Raw genomic sequence first — 25,042 nt, 5'->3', positions numbered from 1 at the left:
TGCACAAGGCATCTGTGTTGGCAGTCCAGTCTAGCTTCTCGTCTAACTGTACTCCCAGATACTTGTAGGTCTTAACCTGCTCCACACATTCTCCATTAATGATCACTGGCTCCATATGAGGCCTAGATCTCCTAAAGTCCACCACCATCTCCTTGGTCTTGGTGATATTGAGACGCAGGTAGTTTGAGTTGCACCATATCACAAAGTCCTGCATCAGTTTCCTATACTCCTCCTCCTGTCCATTCCTGACACACCCCACTATGGCCGTGTCATCAGCGAACTTCTGCACATGGCAGGACTCTGAGTTATATTGGAAGTCTGATGTGTACAGGGTGAACAGGACCGGAGAGAGTACGGTTCCCTGCGGCGCCCCTGTGCTGCTGACCACCGTGTCAGACCTACAGTCTCCCAACCGCACATACTGAGGTCTATCTGTCAAGTAGTCCACTATCCAATCCACCATGTGAGAGTCTACTCCCATCTCCGTTAGTTTGTGCCTTAAGATCTTGGGCTGGATGGTGTTAAAGGCACTAGAGAAGTCAAGGAATGTAATCCTCACAGCACAACTGACCCCCTCTAGGTGAGAGAGTGATTTGTGCAGCAAATACGTGATAGCATCCTCCACTCCCACCTTCTCCTTATACGCAAACTGAAGAGGATCCCAGGCGTGCCTGGTTTGTGGCCTCAGATTCTGTATTATCAGCCGCTCCATGGTCTTCATCACGTGCGACGTCAAGGCAACAGGTCTGAAGTCATTCAACTCCTTTGGTTGTGGTTTCTTCGGTACCGGGACAATACAGGATGTTTTCCACTGTCTGGGTACTCTTCTCTGCTCCAGGCTCATGTTGAAGATGCGCTGTAGTGGTTCTCCCAGCTCAGTCGCACAGGCCCTCAGTAATCGTGGGGAAACTCCATCCGGTCCAGCCGCCTTGCTGGTACAGATCTTCCTCAGTTGACCTTCCACCTTTGCAGCCGTAATCCTGGGCGTGGGCAAGGTCTCCTGTGAGTGGCTATTTTCCTGTGAGGGAAGTGAGCCTGGTGTGGATTTCTGCGGTGAGGATGAGATTGAGCTGTCGAACCTGTTGAAGAAGTTGTTCAGCTGGTTCGCTTTCTCCACATCTCCACTTATGTTCGCCCTCCGCTTTGCACCGCATCCGGTGATGATCTTCATCCCATCCCACACCTCCTTCATGCTTTTTTTCTGCAGCTTTTGTTCTAGCTTCCTCCTATACTGCTCCTTTGCCCCCCTTATCTGTACTCTGAGTTCCTTCTGAACTCTTTTAAGCTCCAACCGATCACCATCTTTAAAGGCCCTCTTCTTCTGGTTTAGGAGGCCTTTGATGTGACTAGTGATCCAGGGCTTATTATTGGGATAGCAGCGAACAGTTCTAACAGGGACAACTGCATCCACACAAAAGTTAATATAGTCCGTTGTGCATTCAGTGACCTCCTCAATGCCCCCACAGAGCCCCCCTTGCAGTACATCCCAGTTAGTAGTACCGAAGCAGTCTCTCAGGGCCTGTTCAGCTTCAGGAGTCCACTTCCTAAAAGAACGTGTGGTAGTGGGATGCCTCATCACAATTGATTTATATCTGGGCTGTAACAAAACCAGGTTGTGATCAGCTTTCCCCAATGAAGGCAGTGGGGATGCACTATATGCCTCCTCTACGTTTGCATACAGTAGGTCAATAGTCCTATTACCCCTGGTGTAGCAATCCACGTACTGGAGATGTTATTTCCAATCTGCACTGACTATAGGTTCGTAATGAGGAAGTCAAAGCTCCACTTGTAGAGGGAGGTATAGATTGTGTTTAATGCTGAGCTGTAATCAATAAACAGCAGTCTGGCATAGATATTAATATTGTCCAGGTGATCGAAGTCCAAGTGGAAAGCCAGTGAGGTTGCATCTGGTGCAGATCTAAGGGGTGAAAGGCAAATTGCAGTGGGCCCCAGTTCCTTGCTTTGGCAGGTGTTGATTCTGGCCATGACCAACCTCTCAAAGCAAGTCATCACAATAGATGTGAGTGAAACTGGAAGTGATCCCACTTACCTTTCTCTGAGTCCATCCATAAAGGATTTGTACTCTTTTGTAGGATTTTAAATGCTGCCATTTCGCAGAGTGTGCAATGTTAGTTTATTTTGATTTAAAGTCAAGTGTTTTCAATGTGTTTAATCATTTGTTTAGATTGACTGGCAAGAGCTTCATGTTGACCCAAAGCAATCAGAGAATGAATACTAGTTATAGACAAGGTGTCCTTTTATTCAACTATTTGAAGAATATAGAAACGGGTAGTGCACAATTATCATAAGTACAAAGGTCCTGCAGATGCTGGAAATCCAGAACAATGCACGCAAAATACAGACTGAACTCAGCAGGTCAGGAAGCACCCTTGGCCCAAAACATTGATTGTTAATTCATTTCCATAAATACGGCCTGACCTGCTGAGCTTCACCAGAAATTTGTGTGCAGTACACACATATCATTCTGTTTTTGTAATGATCAATATTGTGATGTTTACACCAGAAAAAATCACATGATTCTTGTGAAAAGTCACTGTTGGATGCTGGAATTATAGTAAATACCTGATATAAATGACTATTGTTCGACCTGTGGCTTTCAAATGTGATGTTCCTAACTCACTGTCTTCCTATGTTTCATGAGTTATGCAGAAGCTAAATCAGAGGAAGCATCGGTGATGAACAGTGTGCTTTTTCCTATTTATTTGGTAGATTAGCAACATACCAATAAATGATGATTACTGTATATTCTGAGGTTTACAAATTAAGGTTTTTTGAAAATGGAGTCAATCTTTCTTTATCTGATCCAGATTAAAACTTGAAGAAAAGGGAATACATTCACAAAGAAAAGATTTTCCAAGGAGTGCTGAAAATAGTAGACATCCTTCTGTGGTGTGCTAAATACTGGATTTAAACAATAAGATTATCAGTGAACAGTGAACAATTGCTTGGCACATTTACAAAGCTAGATTTAACAGGAGCAACAAACAGATGGCTCCATTTGCTTTTAGAGCTTTAGAGTCATAAAATCGTAGAGTCATAGAGCACTACAGCACAGAAACAGGCCCTTTGGCCCATTTAGTTCATGCCAAATATTAAACTGCCTAGTCCTATTGATCTGCACCCAGACCATAGCCCTCCATATCCCTCCCATCTATGAACATATCCAAAATTCTCTTTAGTGCCGAAATCAAATTTGCATCCACTACTTTCACTGTTCCACACTCTCATGTTCCAAGATTCAAAGGTTCATTTATTATCAAAGCATGTATCCATATATAACTCTGAAATTTGTCTTCTCCTGATAGCTATGAAACAAAGAAAAGACATGAAAGTCATTCAGAGAGGAATATCAAAAAAGAGGAACATCCCTACACAAAAATGAACGGCATCCCAATTATCAACACCCCCTCCATCCACGTAAAATGGAACAGGAACTTAGACCCACCAACAAGCAACACCTTCCCTGCGCAAAAACACGGCCTGAACATCAACCCCCAAACTCCTTTCCCCTTGTATAACTAAACGGAAAAGGAATGGCGATAAAAAACAATATAAAAACTGTGAGTCTGGAAATGTCCATAGTCTATAAATGCAATAGTCCAATTCATAAACGGAGAACCACAATACCATCCTCTGATGTCGCTGACATTCATTGAGAGGATGGGCCATCACATGAGGCAGAGACCGACCTGCCTGTCACAGAGAGCCACACAGTGTCAGGCTGCTCACAGATTCCTTCTCTGGCCGCGGTCAAAAGGCAGGCAGTCGGTGCTGGACTCGCACACAATAACTGCACGTGATACTCCCGAGTAGGCCTCACAAACGTTTTACACAACTTCAGCGTAACATCCCAACTCCTGAACTCAGTATTTTGATTTCTGAAGGCCAATGAGCTAAAAGCTTTCTTTAGAACCCTATCTAACTGTGACACCACTTTCAATGAATTATAGATAAGTATTCCCAAATCCCTCTGTCTACCACACTCCTCAGTGCCCTTCCATTCACCATATAAGTTCTACACCGGTTTGTCAACCCTTCACACTTGTCTGCATTAAATTCTATCTGTCATTTTCAGCCCATTTTTCAGCAGGTCCATATTCCACTGCAAGTTTTGATAGTCTTCCCTATTATCTACTGTATCCCCAATATTGGTGTCATCCAAAAATTTGCTAATCTAGTTCACTACATTATCATCCAGATCATCGATATAGGTGACAAACAACAATGGACCCAGCACCAATTCCGGCAGCACAGTATTAGTTACAGGCCTCCATTCAGGGAGACAACCAAATGCCACCACTCTCTGGCTTCTCCTTGAAGCTGATGTCTGATCCAATTTGCTACCTCAACTTGAATGCCAAACAACTGAACCTTCTTGACAAACTTCCCATGCAAGACCTTGTCAAAGGCCTTGCTAAAGTCCATGTAGACTCCATTCACTGCCTTGCCTCCATCAATCTATACTGGTAACTTTCTCAAAAAACTCTATAAGATTGGTTAGACATGACTTACCACACAAAAAGCCATGTTGACTATCCCTAATCAGTCGCTGTTATCCAAATAATTATATATCCATTCCCTTAGAATACCTGCCAATAACTTATCCACTACTGATGCCAGCTCACTGGCATATAGTTTCCAGGTTTATTCTTAGAGCCTTTCTTAAGTAATGGAACAACATTAGTCATCCTCAACCATGGCTAAGGGCATTTTAAATATCTCTGCCAGTGCCATTGTAATTTCTCCACTGGCCTCCCCATAGGGTCTGAGGGGGAACTTGTCAGGCCTCGGATTCATCCACCCTAATTTGTCTCAAGGCAGCACACACCACATCCTCTGAAATTTGTACACTCTCCATGACTTCATTGCTGATATAAGCTCTGTGTCCATCACCTGAGTAAATATAGATGCAAACAATTCATTTAAGATCTGCCCCATCCCTTTGGGCTGCATGCATAGATGTCCATCCTAATATTCCAGAGGAATAATTTTGTCCCTTACTATCCTCTTGCTCTTAAAATATCTGCAGGAAGTCTTGGAATTGTCCTTCACTTTGTTTGCTAGAGCAACCTCATGCTTTCTTTTTTTTTTGCTCTTGATTTTACACTTGTGTTCTCTTGCACTTCTTATACTCCTCAGGTACCTAATTTGCTTCTTCTTGCCTATACGTGCTTTCCCCCCTCTTTTCCTTAAGCAGGGTTCAATATCTCTCGTAAAGCAATGTTTCTGACAGAAACATACAAACTCTACTCTCACAAAATTTCTCCTTCAAAGGCCTCCAATTTTTCCTTTTCCAAAAAACAAACTGCTCCAATCCAAACTTGCCAGATCCTTTCTGATGCTATCAGAATTGGTCTTTCTCCAACTTAGAATCTTAACCCGAGGACCAGATCTGTCCTTTCCTATAATTCCCTTGAAACTAATGGCATGATGATCACTAGGCAAATTTCTGTCTCATTCCCTACTAGGAGATCTGGTCTTGCACTCTCTCTAGCTGGGCCCTCTATGTATTGTTTAAGAATATCCAAGCTGCAAGGTTCATGTATAAGATAAAAATGATCTCCTGGTATTCAGACAGTAGTCAAGTTGAGATCTAATTCCAGTGAAGTCAGGTAATTGAGTTTTTTTTTGTCAAAATGTAAACAAGAAGTTTTGAATTCTGATAAACCTTTGTGAAACTTACCTGGATGAACTCTAATATAATTCATTGGAATTGAATAATTTAAGTGTTGTCTGAAATTCCAGTCATTCCTGTCACTCCAGTATGAGTCATATTCACCCATTACATTGGTGGCAAGAAGAGCTACCAAGTCATTGTTTCCATTGTATACACTCATTATTGTTGTCTGGGCATTGCATGAAATATTCAGAAAGCAGACCATTGATCAATTTTCTGATAGTTGCACAGCTGCTTTTAAGGGGCAGCGGGATAAATGACAGGGTGACTGTGCTCTAAAAGCTTTCATTACTTTCCGAGAAGTTAACTGCAGATTCATTTTGACTATAACATAAGTAGATAACTGCAAAGCTGATGAAAGTTTATTGTTAACATATAAATATTCTCTAAAGCCATCACAAAAAGTGAGGCCATATTTTGCTGGGGCATCAGTACTGAATAGAATTCCGATCTTCTGACTTTGTATTAAAGCACTCATATATTGAAACAGATTTCAACATCTTGTCTTGGCATTTGCTTCAAAATCAAGCAGAACCTGTTGACTACTACCAACAGTGCAGAGACCTGTTGGAATAGGATTAAGCTAGAACAGAAATGGAAAAAAAAACTGCATTTACTGGATATCTGAAATAAAATCAAAAAATATCAGAAACATTTCGCAGGTCAGATAACATCTGTGGATGGAGAAATAGTGTTAAAGTTTTAGGTTGAAGAATCTTTTCCAGTACTGAAAGAGGCTCTCTGCCCTGATTATGTTAACCTGGTTTCTTTTTCCACAAATGTTGCCTAACATGTTAAGTGTGTAAAACATTTTCTATTTTTTTTTGACTGAAGCCAGACCAAAGATCCAAGGATGGAGGAGAGGAATTTAGCTTTGGTTTTGGTTTAGTTGTGAAAATATATGTCATTTTGGAAAGGCTTGAGAACGGCTTAATAAATATGCATGTGTGTTTGAGTGGTTTGCTGTAAGTTGTCCAACACCACAGCAGCTGGAAGTCCACATCCAGTACCTTTGAGCTATGAATAGAGGTACACAGTTATGTTATTTCTGGTGGACCATTGGGAACTGAAGGGAATTGTTTTCAATATTTTTGTTTTACTCGGTGGGATACATTTATATTCCTGGAATGAAATTAATTTGGAATGAGAATCTGAAAACAAAACACAGAAATCTTTAATCAGATATTATGAAAGGTTACCGACATGAAACATTAACTTCCTTTAACTCTCTCTGTAAATGCTACCTGATCTGTTGAGTATTTCCAGCATCCACAGTCATTTGCTTTTGGATTATTTAGACAAATATCTTTTATCAGAGGTCAAAGCCAGAAAAGTTTCAGCAGCTATATTTTTAACAGAGAAGATAACCATTCAGCTGTCCCTGAGTTAGATCATAGTACATCTTCATCTTGATCTCATTGATCTACCTTGAATATTAAGCATGTTGTTCAGAATTTCAAACTTCTCAGTTGCTTTCCATCCTCAGGGTGAGAGTCCATCAAATCCAACAAGGCTTCTGTGAAGAAATGTTTTTTGATTGGCATTGTGCTTCTTATAAGGTTGTCCTTGAGCATGTGTGTCCTTGAGCAAGGCACTTAACCACACATTGCTCTGCGACGACACTGGTGCCAAGCTGTATGGGTCCTAATGCCCTTCCCTTGGACAACATCAGTGGCATGGAAAGGGGCGACTTGCAGTTTGGGCAACTGCCGGTCTTCCATAAAAAAACCCTGTCCAGGCTTGCACCCTGGAAACTTTCCAAGGCACAAATCCATGGTCTATTGAGACTAACGGAGACCTACTTATAAGGTTATACCCCTGATTATGAACTTTCCCAACAAGGAAAACCAGTTTCTTTCCATTTGCCCTATCAAGTTTCTAAATAACTTCAAACATCTCAAATAGATTCACTTTTATATTTAAGGGAATATTATTATGTAAATAGAATGAAAAAAGCAGGATTTGTTCCCTGATGGCAGAAGAGACTTGATAAATGTTTGAAAAGCATGAATGGATAAGATCAATAAAATAAAGAATTATCTACAATTACTGTAAGGCTAATAACCAGAGAAGTAAGATTATATATGATGTCAAGAGAATCAGCAAGAGAATATAAGGAAACTCTGTTGACATGATGAGTAGTCAGGATTTGGGAAGCCTGCACTGAGAGGATGTTGGATTAAGTTCCAATTAAGCCTCCTAAAGGGAAAAACATAATTCTTCAAAGGAGCCAACATTGAAGTGTTGCAGGGAAAGAGTGGAACATGGGAATTATTTCCTGTTTTCCCAAGAAACCATATAGAGGTTGACTAGTTTCCTTTTTTCAGTTTTCCAGGTATTCCATGTCCGTCCTTATGCATCCAGAGAAGAGGGATGTTTATATGAGAATGCTGTTCTTGGTCTACAGTTCAGCATTCAACACCATCATTCTCTCCAGTTTCAACAAGAAGCTCAGAGACCTCAGCCTTCACCCTGACTTGTGTAGCTGGATTCTGGACTTCCTGTCAGATTGCAGGCAGGTGATAAGAATGGACTCCCTCATCTCTGCCCCCCTGACCTTCAACACAGGTGTCCCTCAGAGCTGTGTACTAAGCCCCCTCCTTTACTCTCTGAATACCCATGACTGTGTCATTACTATCTGCTAATTTTCTGATGACACTACACTGATTGGCCTAATCTCAAATGATAAAGAGGCAGCCTACAGAGAAGAAGTCATCATCTTAACACAGTGTTGTCAAGAAAATCATCTCTCCCTCAATAGTATATAAACAAAGAAGCTGGTTGTGGACTACTGGAGGAATGGAAACAGGCTAGCCCTTATTGACATCAATGGATCTGGGGTTGAGAGTGTGAATGGCTTTAAATTCCTCAGCATAAACATCACCAAGGATCTTATGTGGTCTGTACGTACCGGCTGCGTGGTGAAAAAGGCACAGCAGCGCCTCTTTCACCTCAGACGGTTGAACAAGTTTGATATGGGCCCCCACATCCTAAGAACTTTCTATAGGGGCACTATTGAGAACATCCTGATTGGCTGCATCACAGCCTGGTATGGGAACTGTACCTCCCTTAATTGCATGATTCTGCAGAGAGTGGTGTGGACAGCTCAGTGCATCTGTAGATGTGAACTTCCCACTATTCAGGGCATTTACAAAGGCAGGTGTGTAAAAAGGGCCCTAAGGATCACTGGGGATCCGAGTCACCCCAACCACAAACTGTTCCAGCTGCTACCATCAGGGAAACAGTACCACAGCATAAAAGCCAGGACCAACAGGCTCCAGGACAGCTTCTTCCACCAGTCCATCAGACTGCTTAATTCATGCTGAGACAACTATATTTCTATGTTATATTGACTATCTTGTTGTACGTACTATTTATTATAAATCACTATAAATTGCACATTGTACATTTAGATGGAGATGTAACGTAAATATTTTTACTCCTCATGTACATGAAAAATGTAAGTAATAAAGTCAATTCAATTCAAATTAGTTATTAATAGGAGCTATCCTTAAGGTTTAAACCTTTCAGTCCTGATATTTTCCTATGATATAATCCATCTAAAGTCAACATTTTCTGCCTTAAACTGATACATCAGGAAATTAAAACACCACACCAGGCAGATTTAACTGGTGTTACTGCTCTACAAGCAGTAACACAAATTCACTCCTATGTATTCCAATCCTCCCATGATTCCAGATCCCATTAGCTCAAAAGTTAATCTTTTTGTTTTGTCCACTGCGTCAGGTCTGCCACTCGTTTCCAACTCATCACCTGCAGCCTATTTAAACCCAGCTCTCAGCCACAGTCTTTTGTTCATCCATTTGCTCCTAGCCTTCAGTTATTTTGTTGTGTTACCTGCTCTTGTTTTGTGGGTCCTTGTGGCTAATTATTTTGCAGTTTGTTATTAAAGTTATCACTCATCATTAAATCATCTCTGTGACTCTGCATTTGGGCCAAGCTCCTCTACATTTCCTGATAGGATGAGTGAGCCAGTGAATGACCCAGCAGTGTATGCTTGTCTAAAGGAAGACAACTGTTGACAGGACCACACGATCCTGAAGCTGTAGGAAACCAATGACCATCTGCTTGCCACTCTCAACAAACTCTTTGTCTTGATATGGCAACCCTGCGCTAATCAGTCTCCTCTCTTGGAGTCCCGGCTCCAGTGCCCAAACGCTTTGATGGATCCACAGCACAATGATATCAGTTCCTGTACCAGTGCATCTTGCACTTTGAGCTCCAGCCATCTCTGTATTTTACACACCAAGCCAAAATTCACCTCATTAACTCTCTTCTGACTGGCTGAGTCTGACCTCGGCCACCAGTAACTTGGATAATAAAACCACTATTGGGCCTGAACACCTCCCTCTGCAACTAGATCCTAGACTTCCTGACTGGGAGATCTCAGTCAGTCCGGATCGGGAGCAGGATCTCCAACACCATCACACTGAGCACGGGGGCTCCCCAGGGTTGCGTGCTCAGTCCACTGCTGTTCACTCTGCTGACCCACGACTGTGCTGCAACACACACCTCAAACCATATCATCAAGTTCGCCAATGACACCACCGTGGTGGGTCTCATCAGCAAGAACGACGAGTCAGCTTACAGAGAGGAGGTGCAGCAGCTAACAGACTGGTGCAGAGCCAACAACCTGTCTCCTAATGTGAACAAAACAAAAGAGATGGTTGTTGACTTCAGGAGGGCACGGAGCGACCACTCCCCGCTGAACATCGACGGCTCCTCGGTAGAGATCGTAAAGAGCACCAAATTTCTTGGTGTTCACCTGATGGAGAATCTCACCTGGTCCTTCAACACCAGCTCCATAGCAAAGAAAGCCCAGCAGCGTCTCTACTTTTTGCGAAGGCTGAGGGAAGTCCATCTCCCACTGCACATCCTCATTCTACAGGGGTTGTATTGAGAGCGTCCTGAGCAACTGCATCACTGCCTGGTTCGGAAATTGTACCATCTCGGATCACAAGACCCTGCAGCGGATAGTGAGGTCAGCTGAGAAGATCATTGGGGTCTCTCTTCCCGCCATCACGGACATTTACACTACACGCTGCATCCGCAAAGGAAACAGCATTATGAAGGACCCCATGCACCCATCATACAATCTCTTCTCCCTCCTGCCGTCTGGGAAAAGGCTCCAAAGCATTCGGGCTCTTACGACCAGACTATGTAACAGTTTCTTCCCCCAAGCTATCAGACTCCTCAATACCCGAAGCCTGGACTGACACCTTGCCCTACTGTCCTGTTTATTATTTATTGTAATGCCGGTACTGTTTTTGTGCACTTTATGCAGTCCAGTGTAGGTCTGTAGTCTAGTATAGCTTTCTCTGTGTTTTTTTTTATTATGTAGTTCAGTCTAGTTTTTTGTACTGTTTCATGTAAACCATGGTCCTGAAAAACGTTGTCTCATTTTTACTATGCACTGTACCAGCAGTTATGGTCAAAATGACAATAAAAGTTGACTTGACTTGACTTGATTTGCAATAATTATGAGGAATCTAACTACAGAGATGCACTGGATTTTTGACCATTCAGGTAGTGGAAGGGAGCAGTGGATCAGATACTTCACCTGTGGCAAGGCTAATGCTCAGTGTTGGATTACACTGTGGAATTCAGGACCCCTCCAATCATCTGCCAGGTCCTCAGTTCCTAACCCAGAACAATTTCAGGCTGCAGAATCCTAATCAGTAATTCCTCCAAAACCCACACAGCTAGGGAGAGCTTCCTTAACCCCCCCCCCACCCTACCCCAAGAGCATGAGCATTGGTGGAGGAACAACTTTTGCACTTACTGCAGAGCCATCCATCGCCCACTCATCAAATGACCACTGCATCAAGGTAAATGGCACCACCAGGTAGAGACAAGGGGCCTTCTATCTGGGAATATCTCTCCAGCTTCTCGTTCCAGCACAATTGCCCAACTACTCTCTCTGGTCTCCTCCACAGCCCAATTGTTCTACGAACTTGAGAGGCTCTGGTGGATTCTGGCACAGCAGGCAACTTTCTGCACTTGTCTCTGCGTGTGCAGCTTGGACTCCCTACCGATCCTCTCTTTCACCCCTTGTGCATCACGACCATTGATGGATGTTCCTTGGGGTCTGGGATAGTTCAAGTACGCATACAACCTGTACACGTGAGCACTGGAGAGCACAGCAAGTCCATCCAATTTAGCTCACAACACTCCTCTCATCTTTGGTTACCCCTGTCTCTCTCCTGATTACCCTCAGTTGAACTGGTCATCTGGTTCACTGCTGAGTTGGTGACCTGAATGCCTACAACTTCAGTTGACCTCACCCCATAAATCTGTGGTGTCAGAGGAAGCCCTCATGTTCACCAAACTCCCATTGAAATGGCACGACTTGCCCATCCCTCTCAGTAAAAGGAGGGAGGCACACTGACATTTCAGAGACCACACAACAGCATGATCGACCTCATCTCAAGCACCGCTACCCCACCCCCCACTGAGGTCTGTTCTCCTTCTCCCTTCTAGAGACCCAGCCATAAATAACCATATTACCAAAGCATTACAGCACTGTTTCATACAGCTATTCCATTCCCCAGACGGTGCAGGACTCTTCTTTGCCAGGAAGAAAGATGGGGGTCTTTATTTTTTTGACTATTTAAAATCACTATTAACAACTACTACTATTTCCCTTTGATCAATAATGCATTTGAAACACACCACAGTGCCCAGATCTTCACCAAACTGGATCTACAGTGTGTTTACAACCTGTTCTGCATCTACCAGAGGGTATGAATGGAAAACCAAGTTCATAATACCACAGGGCACTATGAAGACTTAATGATGTCTTCCAGACTTTCCAGCAGTTCAGCTGTTTTCCAAGCTTTCATCAAAGTTTAAAGTTCAAAGTAAATTTATTATCAGAGAATATACATGTCACCATATACAAACACGAGATTCATTTTCTTGTAGGCATTCTCAATAAATCCATAATAGAATAATAACCATAACAGAATCAGTGAAAGACCCCACCAACTTGAGTGTTCAACCAATGTGCAAAAGACAACAAACTGGGCAAATACAAAAAGAAAGAAATAACAATAATAAATTAGTAATAAATAATCAAGATTATGAGATGAAGAGACCCTGAAAGTGAGTCCATAGGTTGTGGGAACATTTCAATGTTGGGACAAATGAAGTTGAGTGATGTATTCCCTTTTGGTTTAAGAGCCTGATGGTTGAGGGTATTAACTGATCCTGAACCTGTTGGTGTATACCCTGAGGGTCCTGTACCTTCCTTCCCTAATGAGGACATTGAGAAGAAAACATGCCCTCGTCCCTGATCATAGATGCTGCTTTCCTGCAACAATGTTCTGTGTAGATGTGCTCAATGATGGGGAGGGTTTTACCTGTTATGGACTGGGCCGTAGTCACTATTTTTTGTAGAATTTTCATTGCATCCATACCAGGATGTGATGCAACCAGTCAATATACTCTCCATTACACATCTGTAGAAGCTTGTCAAAGTGTTAGATGTCATTCTGAATCTTTGCAAAGCCCTAAGGGTATAGAGGTTCAATTTATTTGTAATTGCGCTTTCATGTTCAGCCCAGGACAGGTCCTCCAAAATAATAGTACTGCGAAGTTTTTGTGCCTACCCTCTCTACCGATCTCCTGATGAGGACTGACTCATGGACCTCTGGTTTCCATCTCTTGAAGTAATGAATCAGCTCCTTGGTCTTACTAACATTGAGTGAGAGGCTGTTGTTATGGTACCACTGATCCAGATTTTCAATTACCCTCCTATATGCTGATTCATCACCACCTTTAATTTGGCCTACGACAGAGGAGTTGTCTACAATCTTGGAGCTGTTCTTAGTCTCACAGTCATAAGTGTAAAGAGAGTAGAGCAGGGGGCTAAGCACACAGCCTTGTGGTGCACCTGTGTTGATGGAGATTGTGGAGGAGATGTTGCCAATCCAAACTGACTGGGGTCTGCAAGTCAGGATATCAAGAGTTCAATTGCACAAGGAGATATTGAGGCTAAGGTCTTGGAGCTTATTGATTAATTTTGAGTGGATGATGGTATTGAAATCTGATGGTATTGATAAAGAGCATCCTTATGTATGCATCATTGCTGTTCGGATGTTCTAGGGTTGAGTGAAGATCCAATGATATTGCATCTGCTGTGGACCTGTTGCTCTGGGAAGCTAATTGGAGTGGATTCAAGTCACTTCTCAGGCAGTAGTTGATGTGTTCCATCACCAACCTCTTAAAACACTTAATCACTGTGGATGTAAAAGTGCTACTGGATAGTCATTGAGGCAGGTTACCATGTCGTTAGGTACTGGTATAATTGAAGATTGCTTGAACCAGGTTGGTACTTCAAACTGCTGAAGTGAAGGGTTAAAGATCTCAGTATCCACTCCAGCCAGTTGATGAGCACAGGTCTTCAGTTCTTGGCCAGGCACTCTGTCTGGGCCAGATGCTTTTCCTGGGTTCACCCTCCTGAAGGTGGCTGCCATATTGGCTTCAGACACTGAAATCACCAGATCTTTGGGGGGCTGTGGGAACTTGTGGTGGTTCCTCCATGTATTGACAGTCAAAGTGAGTATAGAAGGCATTGAGCTCATTTGGAAGCAAAGCTCAGGTGTCAGCTATGTTGCTTGAATTAACTTTATAAGAGGTAATGGTAATCAAGCCGTTCCACAACTATTGAGCACTTACCATTGATTCTCGTTTAGTCTGGAACTGCCACTTTGTCATTGATGGGCTTTCCAGAGATTGTACCCGGATTTCTTATAACTTTCTTGTCACCAGATTGGAACACCTCTGATCTGGTCCTCAGCAGATTGCAGATCTCGTGGTTCAACCAGGGCTTCTGGTTGGGGAAGACTCTGAAAGATTTTGAGGGGACACTCTCATCTACAGCTGTTTTAATGAAGTCTATGACAACCCTGTGCATTCATTCAGATCCACAGATGAGTCCTTCAACACGGCCCCATCCACTGACTGGAAGCAGTCCCATAGCTGCCCCTCTGCTTCCCGTGATCATCTCGTTGTTGTCCTAATCTCTGGAGCTTTCCTCTTTAGTCTCTGCCTGTATGCAAGTAGAAGGTCAGCCAAGTGATCCACTTTACCAAAATACAGTCCAGGCATGGTACAGTAGGCATCCCTTATCTTAGTATAACTGTAGTCTAGTGTGTGGGAACTCTGCTGCTACAGGATATATGGTGATGGTAATTGGGCAGGGTTTTCTTCAGACAAGCCTGGCTGAAGTCCCAGACTATGATTTGAAATGCTTCATGATGGACAGTTTCTTTGGAGACAGCATCATGCAGTGTCTCACGCGTTAGATTATAATCGGCCACTGGTGGTACGTAAACTATGGTTGGGGTTATGGAGGAGAACTTCACTGGTAAATAGAATGGATGGCATTTGACCTTTAGGTGTTCAAGGTTGGGGGAGCATGTATACAAAAAAACTATCACATTGGAGCACTACTGAGAATTTATCATGAAGGACATATATTCACCTTTTGCCTTTTTCCAAATCAGCAATTCAGTCTATTTGGTAGAGCCTTCCAGTTTGATCACTGAATCCGGTATGCCTAGAGAAAGCCACATCTCACTCAGACATAGAACACAACAATCTCTCAATTCCCTCTGATGTAGCATTCTTTACCTCAGGTCCTCAATTTTCCTCCAGTGATTCACATTTGCTAGCAAGGTGCTTTGTACAGGGGTCCTCATCCTCCAGCGTTTCAGCCTGGCTTGGAGTTCCCCAGTCCTGACTCACTTCCAGTCATGGCAAAGAACTTTTGTCCACTTAAAGGTGCAGTACCTGCTTGGTCTGCTGAGTTCTTCAGACGAACATGAAGTCTGTAGAGTATTAAGCTGATTTATAAGTACAGCATAATGTTTACAGGAAAATTACATGCTGCAGTTTGTAGTGAGTAACTTGAAAGAGGTGCATGCAGAAGTATTGTCCGTAGCCCGCAGAACGTCGCTGTGGTTTTCTGGCACCATCTTGCAATGTCAATGAAATCCTCCAAGGTGTGCTACACAGGCATGTGTTCGTCTACTTCAACAACATCCTCATCTTCTCCGAAGACCACCATGGATTAATGAGAACATAAATATCAAGCATATCAGAATTAGAATCAGATTTAATATCACTAGCAAATGTTGTGAAATTTGTTAACTTTACAAAAACAATACAATGAAATACATGACAAATAAATATGATGAAAATACTGAGTTACATCAAGTATAGATGGCTATTAAATAGCTAAGTTAAAATAAGTAGTGCATAATAACAGAGTTAGTGTTCATGGGTTTAATGTCCATTTAGAAATCAGATGGCAGAGAGGAAGAAGCTGTTCCTAAATCTTTGAAAGTGTGCCTTCAGACTTCTGTACCTCCTTCCCGAAGGTAACAGTGTCAAGAAGGCATGTTCTGAGTGGTGGGGGTTCTTAATGATGGCTGTTGCTTTCCTAAAGCACCTCCCTTGAAGATGTCTTGGATACTACAGAGGCTGGTACTCATGATAGAGCTGTCTAATTTTACAAGTTTCTGCAAGTTATTTCAATATTTCAATATTGTGCAGTCACCCCACCCCTATACCAGACGGTGATGCAGCCGGTCGGAATGCCCTCCACAGTACATTTGTAGAAGTTTTCAAGTGTTTTAGTTGACAAACCAAATCTCCTCAAATTCCTAATAAAATATAGCTGCTGTTTTACCTTCTTTAGAGCTGCATCAATATATTGCATCCAAGTTAGATCCTCAGAGATATAAGGAGTACTCAAGGTTGGACAATCCAGGGAGCTATGATCCAATTTTTCTGCAAATACTAAAAGAAGGCCTGAGCTCAGCCCACCAGGAAGTTTTAGATTTGGGAATAGAAGTGGGATCAACCTATCATGGTGAGAGAAACCAGATGAGGGGATGATAGGTCATAAAATGACTGTAGTGGATGTAACTGTTGCAAAGGCACAGAGAACTTGCTTGTGTTTCTGCAACTGGGGCATCTAGCAAGGAACTGCCAAAATAGATATAGAAAGGAGATGATATGTTGCAGCTGTGGCCTGTTGGGCCATCATTGGAGACTTTAGAGCTGGTGAGGACAGCATCCAGGGTCAAAGGAATGGCAGGCAGCAGCCCCCACTGCCAGTATTGGTCACCCACGGATGTACAAACCCCATTTCCAGAAAAATTGGGATATTTTCCAAAATGCAATAAAAACTAAAATCTGTGATACATTAATTCACGTCAACCTTCACTTAACTGACAAAAGTACAAAGAAAAGATTTTCAATAGTTTTACTGACCAACTTAATTGTATTTTGTAAATATACACAAATTTAGAATTTGATGGCACTCAAATTCATACTCAACAAAAGTTGGGACAGAGTTAAAATAGGATTGAAAAGTGCACAGAATATTCAAGTAACACCGGTTTGGAAGACTCCACATTAAGCAGGCTAATTGGTAGCAGGTGAGGTATCATAACTGGGTATAAAAGTAGCGTCCATCAAAGGCTCAGTCTTTGCAAGCAAGGATGTGTCATGGCTCACCCCTTTGTGACAAAATTCGTGAGAGAATTGTTAGTCAGTTCAAAAGGAACATTTCCCAACACAAGATTGCAGAGAATTTAGGTCTTTCAACATCTACAGTACATAACATTGTGAAAAGATTCAGAGAATTCAGAGACATCTCAGTGCGTAAAGGGCAAGGTCGGAAACTACTGTTGAAAGCGTGTGATCTTCGAGCCCTCAGGCGGCACTGCCTAAGAAACCGTCATGCTACTGTGACAATTATAGCCACCTGGGCTCCGGAGTACTTCGGAAAACCATTGTCACTTAACACAGTCCGTCGCTGCATCCAGAAATGCAACTTGAAACTGTATTACGCAAGGAGGAAGCCATACATCAACTCTATGCAGAAACACCGGCAAGTTCTCTGGGCCCAAGCTCATCTCAGATGGACCAAAAGACTGTGGAAACGTGTGCTGTTGTCAGATGAGTCCATATTTCAGCTAGTTTTCAGAAAAAACGGGCGCCGAGTTCTCCATGCCAAAGATGAAAACAACCATCCTGATTGTTATCAGCGAAAGGTGCAAAAGCCAACATCTGTGATGGTATGGGGATGCATCAGTGCCCACGGCATGGGTGCGTTGCATGTGTGTGAAGGTACCATTGACTCTGAGGCGTATATTAGGATTTTAGAGAGACATATGTTGCCATCAAGCCAACGTCTCTTCCCAGGACGTCCATGCTTATTTCTGCAGGACAATGCCAGACCACATTCTGCACGGGCTACAACAGTGTGGCTTTGTAGACACAGAGTGCGTGTGCTTGACTGGCCTGCTGCCAGTCCAGATCTATCTCCTGTTGAAAATGTATGGTGCATCATGAAGAGGGGAATCAGACAACGGAGACCACGGACTGTGGAGCAGCTGAAGTCTTATATTAAGCAAGAATGGACAAAATTTCCAATTGCAAATCTACTACAATTAGTATCCTCAGTTCCAAAATGATTAAAAAGTGTTATTAAAAGGAAAGGTGATGTAACACAATGGTAAACATGCCTCTGTCCCAACTTTTGTTGAGTGTGTTGCAGCCATCAAATTCTAAATTTGTGTATATTTACAAAATACAATTAAGTTGGTCAGTAAAACTATTGAAAATCTTTTCTTTGTACTTTTGTCAGTTAAATAAAGGTTCACGTGAATTACCATATCACAGATTTTTTGTTTTTATTGCATTTTGGAAAATATCCCAACTTTTCTGGAAATGGGGTTTGTATATAAAAGTTGCATTGGGGCTGGCAATATGATACATTAGTGGACATGGGGTCATCAGAGTTGATAACTGATGTACCCTTGCCGATGACTGGAGAGGTCTGGGAGGGGATGCCACTGGGGTGGGGTCCTTGCAGCCATTCCAACAGAGACAAACCTAAACCCTCTTGTAGATCAATCAAAGGGACTGAGAGATTGGTTGTCAGATTATTCTGACAATTCATTATCATGGCATGGAATGTAAGCTGTTGCCTGTGAACCTGAAACTTAGTTACCTTGCTGTGCCTCCTGCCCACAGAGTAACTACTGATAGCCACTGCTGAGTTTTAGCTGTCAGATATTGAAGTGAAGATAAGGATATGTAAACAGCCAGGTGATATGATAGCAAGGAATGAGGCAACAAGGACATGAATGACAAATCTGCATTTTAAAGACAGGTTGACATTGAGATGACAAGAGGAGGATGTGATCAAGTTTATGCAATGGTTTATTGCCATCTCTGCTTAGACTTGTGGATAGCCAGTTAGGGATTATTCTGTAAATGTAGATCAACCTAGGACCATGATAGGTTAGTAATTGGGAAACTGATAAGAGTGGCTTTTCTGTTGCCCTACTTAATTAGATACTCCTTAAAGAATGGCCTTCCTGAGACACACTTCTGTCCCAGGGCCAAGAGGAGGGAATGTTAGGAAGTATTTTTGGATTTACGTTAATATAGTAGATATTAATTCAAGCAAGAAGGTTTCTAACTCTTGAAACTGTACTACTTGGGGCAACTCTTATTCTCAATTCACACTGAGATGTTTGAGTTACCTTTTACCTCAAATGTTTGCCTTGCTCAGAAACATCAAGATCATGTCAATCCCAGCTTCCTAATCTAAGAATTGCTCCCCTAAATGGCAGCGTTAAGTGGCATGCAGGGCCGATGGGAATCATCAAGTATTCCCATTCAGAGCACTGCAGCTGAAATCAACAGTCACTTCAGTAAGCAACATCGCATGGGAGTAACAGGTCTACTTCATTGTTACTTTAGTGAGGTGTGCAGTTAATGATGGGGTGGTGTAATGATGTATGCCATTCGTATAATTTTATATATACAGTAATCTGTAATGAATCATTTAAACAAAGACTTCCTAATCAAATTATATATTTACAATATTACTGAAATATTATATACACAAGTGTCCATGGCTACCTTTCTCAAAGGACATGCCTGCCATATACACTGTTCTTCATCAGCCTGTCCAGATCTTTCTCACTCCCAAGAGCAGTCTTCCTTCATGCTTAGATCTTTTCAGCATATGGTAATTCATAGCAACACCTGAAAGGCTAAATACTGGCAGATAATTACAGAACCCAAAAGTAAAGTCAGGACACTAGTGATACATTGGGAAACCTGGCAATGGTGTTCTGCAAACTCGCAGTCTTGATTTTTATGGGACTTGTAGTAACAATTAGGATAATACTGAATGTTATTTCAACACCATTAAAAGGCAATAAAACTAATCGCTCTGCTCATCTGCATTTTCTAACTAGTTGCCAATTAAATAAACATTTATCTTTCTTAGGTCCAAAACTTATGATCCCACACTTTCTCAAATTAAACTTCAGTTATCACTGTTCTGGCCAACTGCACATTATAACAGTGACTACTCTTCAAATGTCTGTAAGGTGTTTTAAATATCCTGTTAAGTCTAATGAAAGGCACAATATAAATGCAAGTGTTTATTTTTCCCCACATAATAGCTCAGTGTTGCTTGGAAACGTTCTGTTGCTATCTACATGATTTTTTGTACCACCTATAAAAGATGTACAATTCAAGTCCCTCATATTGCCTGAATTGGAGAGCATACCTTATGAGAAAGGGTTGAGTGCACTTGGCCCTTTCTCCTTGAAGTGACGGAGGATGAGCAGTATATAAGATGATGAGAGGCACTGATCATGTGGATAGCCAGAGGCTTTTTTCTTAGGGCTGAAATCGCTAACATAAGGGGGCATAGTCTTAAGGTGTTTGGAAGTAGGTACAAGGGGTCAGAGGTAAGCTTTTCACGCAGAGAGTGGTGGATGTGTGGAATGCACTGCCAGCGAAGGTGGTAGAGGCAGATATACATGGGTCTTTTAAGAGACTCTAGATAGGTACATGGAGCTTAGAAAAATAGAGGGCTATGTGGTAGAGAAATTCTAGGCAGCCTCTAGAGCAAGTTACATGGTTAGCACAACATTGTGAGCTGAAGGGCCTGTAATGTGCCGTAGATTTTCTATGTTCTGTGTTCTGTCTGAATTATTAATTATTACACAGAATAAAAAGGAATCCCTACACTACTGATCCTTGAGAGATAAAACCATCACATCTGTCTACCTCGGTATATTAATATCATTTGTCAATACATACTGATTTCCTCTTTGCTTCCATATCTAACTCCAACAGATCACCTGCATTATGGTGTTCACTTAATTTTTATGAAGAATTCTGACAAATGTCACCTGGAGATTCTTATCAGCAATATTCACGCACTCACTGAGCTTTTCCACATTAGCTACTTACTTAAACAGGTCGAGTAGATATATCGTGTCCTTTAAGAAGTCACAATGGCTCTCTCTGACCATCTTACACTTGGATGAATGCACAACAATTCTGTCCAAAATAACAGATTCTTGTACTGTAACTTCCTCAAAATTGAAGTTAATCTAATGGATCTAGAATTCCCCAGAAGCCTTTACCCTTCTGAAATTGTGACGGTGCCAGGGGAATTTTACAATGTCAAGGGAGATTCCTAAATTAAAAATGTTTCAGACACTCAGGTCTCAGGCCCCACCTGAACTTTCTCAAGTCAGAGCCAGGCTAAGCTGATGCCCTTTTCCTTAAAGTTTTATGGGGCAGATTGGGCTCTGAGTGGTGAGTAGGCCCCATGATATTTAGAAAGAGGTTAAACACAATGAAAATAAAGCAAAACACCTCACAATATGTATGATTAAAAATGTTAAGATGAAATCAAATAAAGTAGAATTACTCACACACCTGCCCTTTCCATTTTCCACAAGGTTGACAACTCCATTCAAATAATGGCAGGGAGCCAAGGGGCCTCTGACGCAGTACATCAGTGTCCTGGCAGTGAGCTCATTGATGAGTCCAGTAGTGAACTTGGATGTGAGATACCTCAGTTTCTTGTTCATCATGGGCTGATCTCCATTTGGCTGAAAACGCACAAGTCTGAATTGAGATTAGCTGCAAGTAGCAGACAGCTCAGTTTTGGAAATCATTTCTTTATTATCACATTTATGCTTTTTATTCAAGAGTGCAATGATATTGGATGTGTTGTCATTTTACCTGATTCTCTAAAAATGCAAATCTCATACTCTTCTGGAAAGGTGCTGGAGGACATTTTTATGTTTTCTCATTTCCCAGTACAATATCTTTACAGAAGACAACATTGACTGTTATTCTTCATTATTTGCACTATCTACTGAAAGAAAAATAAAAGGTTTTCGATAATGATGGAGCTCGTCATATCTTTGAAACTTTCCAAATTGTTTCACATATAAAAACATCAATGTAAAGCACAAGGCTTGTTGGTAAACTGTTGTTATGCAGGTTAATATAAACATAAAAATCATGGATAAGTACATTTAATGCTGACAGCTTTGTGGAAATAATGTCACAAATAAAACATATACTTTTCTAATATTGCCATGATTTGTGTTTAACATCCATGGTAGGACTTGGAATATCATTGCACTGTCACTCTGCTCTCCTGACCTGTCTGCTTAATTCTCTCTGCAGGAAAGAGAACTAAATAGGTCACAAGGCAAATTAGAGACCAATTAATATTTCTATTGGATGGTTCTCTTCTCGGATAGCTCCAACCCTTGTTAAAAAGTCACCGTTACTTTAAGGCTAAAAATGAACAACAGACAACATCTGGGATTTTCCTTTATGTGTATATATTTTTTCAAATACTGTTCAAGTGCAATTTCCTGCAATTTTAGACAAAGTGTGATCCCTACTTTATAACGTAGTTCTCTCACTTCATATGAAAAAGGAAGATTAGGGGGTTAAAATTGTATTTCTCATAATATGTCATTAATTTTCTTCCAAAACTTTTTTCACTTGCTTAATTTTTACTGACTTGGCAAATTAAAGAAAAGAAAGCAGTAAAATTATATAGCCAAATCCACCAGAAGTACCCACATCACTTCATATATTAACATTAAAGCACAGGACTTACAGCGCAGGAGACTAGTTGGCTCATTGTGACTAGCTCAGTGTTAGCTCTTTAACCAGAATATCCAGTTTTATTTTATTGTAAGCAAGTTGCTTGTTGTATTTTGGTAAACTTTCATTCTCCCATTTAATTTTATGATTTCAAATATCTGTAATTATTTTCTTTCCTGCAATAAGACCTTGGAGTCTCTTATTACACAGTGCTCTCTGGCTTTAATCTATTCGCATGTTCATTTAACATAAATCCAGATAATCTAAATTTCAGAGAGTGTGTGTAAATGCAAACTAAATAGTCCAGAACATCCCCCTGCTGCTTTGTCCCTGCTATGACCTTGTCCTAAATCCCAAAGGTAGGGTATAGTACCTTATTACCAATGTCACTGCAAGGGAAAGGGAGAACAAACCAATCTAGGCAAAGGCTGACTGTTTTCTTAGAGACATGGCTGATGCTTCCAATATGTGGCTCAGGGATAAAGCAAAATTATAACCATCGTTCTAACGGCTGGACAGCTATCTATCAGGATAGTCATTATCAAGGAAAAGATCAGTTCAATATTTCAAACCAGAACATGTTTATTCTATACCTTCAATTGAAACAACCAATTTTATTCCACATCTCTTGACTCCATTGCTCAACAAAAATCCATTAATCTCAGGACTGAAAATTGTAATTGACAAGGCATCAAGTATTTTAAATTTCTGGTAACCTGCACTCAAAAGAGACTATAAGAACATAAGAAACAGGAGCAGGCCTGTCCTCCCTTCTCCACCATTTAATAAGATTGTGGCTAATTCAGCCATGGACTCAGCTCCACCTGGTTTTTCCCAATAAACCGTAATTCCCCTAATATTCAAAAATCTATCAAACTGTGCCTTAAGTATATTTCACCTACAAAAGAAAATCTGCGGATGCTGGAAATCCAAGCAAATCACGCAAAATGCTAGAGGAACTCTGCAGGCCAGGCAGCATCTATGGAAAAAAGTACAGTCAACGTTTCGGGATTAATCCTCCTGCTAAAGGGTTTCATCCCAAAACATCAACTATACTCTTTTCCATAGATCCTGCCTGGCCTGCTGAGTTCCTCTAGCACTTTGTGTGTGTTGCTCTTAAATATCTTTAATGAGGTAGTGCACAATGCTACCTTGGTAAGAGAATTCTATAGATTTGGAAAAAAGCATTTCCTCTTCATCTCTATCATAAATCTATTCCCTTGGATCTTGAACACATGTCCCCTAGGTCTAGTCTCACCTACCAGTGGAAACAACCTTCATTCCTGAAAACCCTAATTCTGGCTTAAATTGTATAATGTATAATTTTTTCACTCTGGGTTCTCCTACATGTGGAAACAGGTTATCTGTATCCACACTTTGGATTCTTTTGTATATTTTAACAATATTTATTAGATGGCCAACTCTTTACTGTGTAACATATTCACAATTCTAGATTTTCTAGGTTGAGGAACAAATCATTCAGCATTTCTCCTGTCAATTTCATATGTGTATTACTTACTTACTGCCCATTACACCACTGACGTTTAGGGCAACAGTGAAGATCCTCTGTCTCTGGTGGTGTTCAGGGCTTCCTTCATCATGTCAGTAGCTTCTCCTTGGTTTTCACTGCTGTCAGTCATGCAAGTCCCGGGTGGAGACTCATGAATACCTTTGCATTCAGATGTAGAAGGATTTTTCATTGCTGTTTCTGTAACAATTTTGCTTTACCGGTCAGGGTTGTTAGCCCTGAGCTGAACCCCCACACCTGGAGGACCGGTGGACCACTCTTGGTCTGGCCTCTACCCTTTGACCGTTTGGCATGGGTGATCCTACCAGAAGCCAAAGCAAAAAGCCCTGACTCCCGCCAGCATAGCTCTCCGGTTCATTGTGGCATGCAAGTCTCCAAACCAGGACAAGGTTGTGGTCGTCCTGGAGCTTCCTCTTCCCTGTACTATCCTGCCATCATTGAAACTAAACAGGTGGATCTACATTGTATTGACTCTATGTGATGTATGTATAGCAAAGCAACACGTACTGTTCCAGATATTGTTTCAACAAATTCCTTACAATCTTTCTGAGAGTTTCTTATGTATAATCTCCGCCTTGTAATGAAAGATATCTTTCTTCCTAACTGCTTGTCACACATGCATTGTTATTTATTATGATTCCCAGAAGGTTAAAAAATATTCTGCTTTTCCGGTTCTGCTAAGCAAAGTGAATGATCCAATATCATCCTATGTGGCACTCCACTGGTCACCTTCTTCCCAACTTTAACTTATGTTTGATTAGTTTGCTAACCATTTGTGCCACCCAGTTTTGTTTCTTGAGTAGGTGGAATATTCTGACATTTTACTT

This window comes from Hemitrygon akajei, chromosome 9 (assembly GCF_048418815.1).
Source record: "Hemitrygon akajei chromosome 9, sHemAka1.3, whole genome shotgun sequence".
NCBI classification, from domain to species: Eukaryota; Metazoa; Chordata; class Chondrichthyes; order Myliobatiformes; family Dasyatidae; genus Hemitrygon; species Hemitrygon akajei.
The sequence above is the reverse complement of the archived record's forward strand: the minus strand, read 5'-3'. Positions refer to the sequence as shown.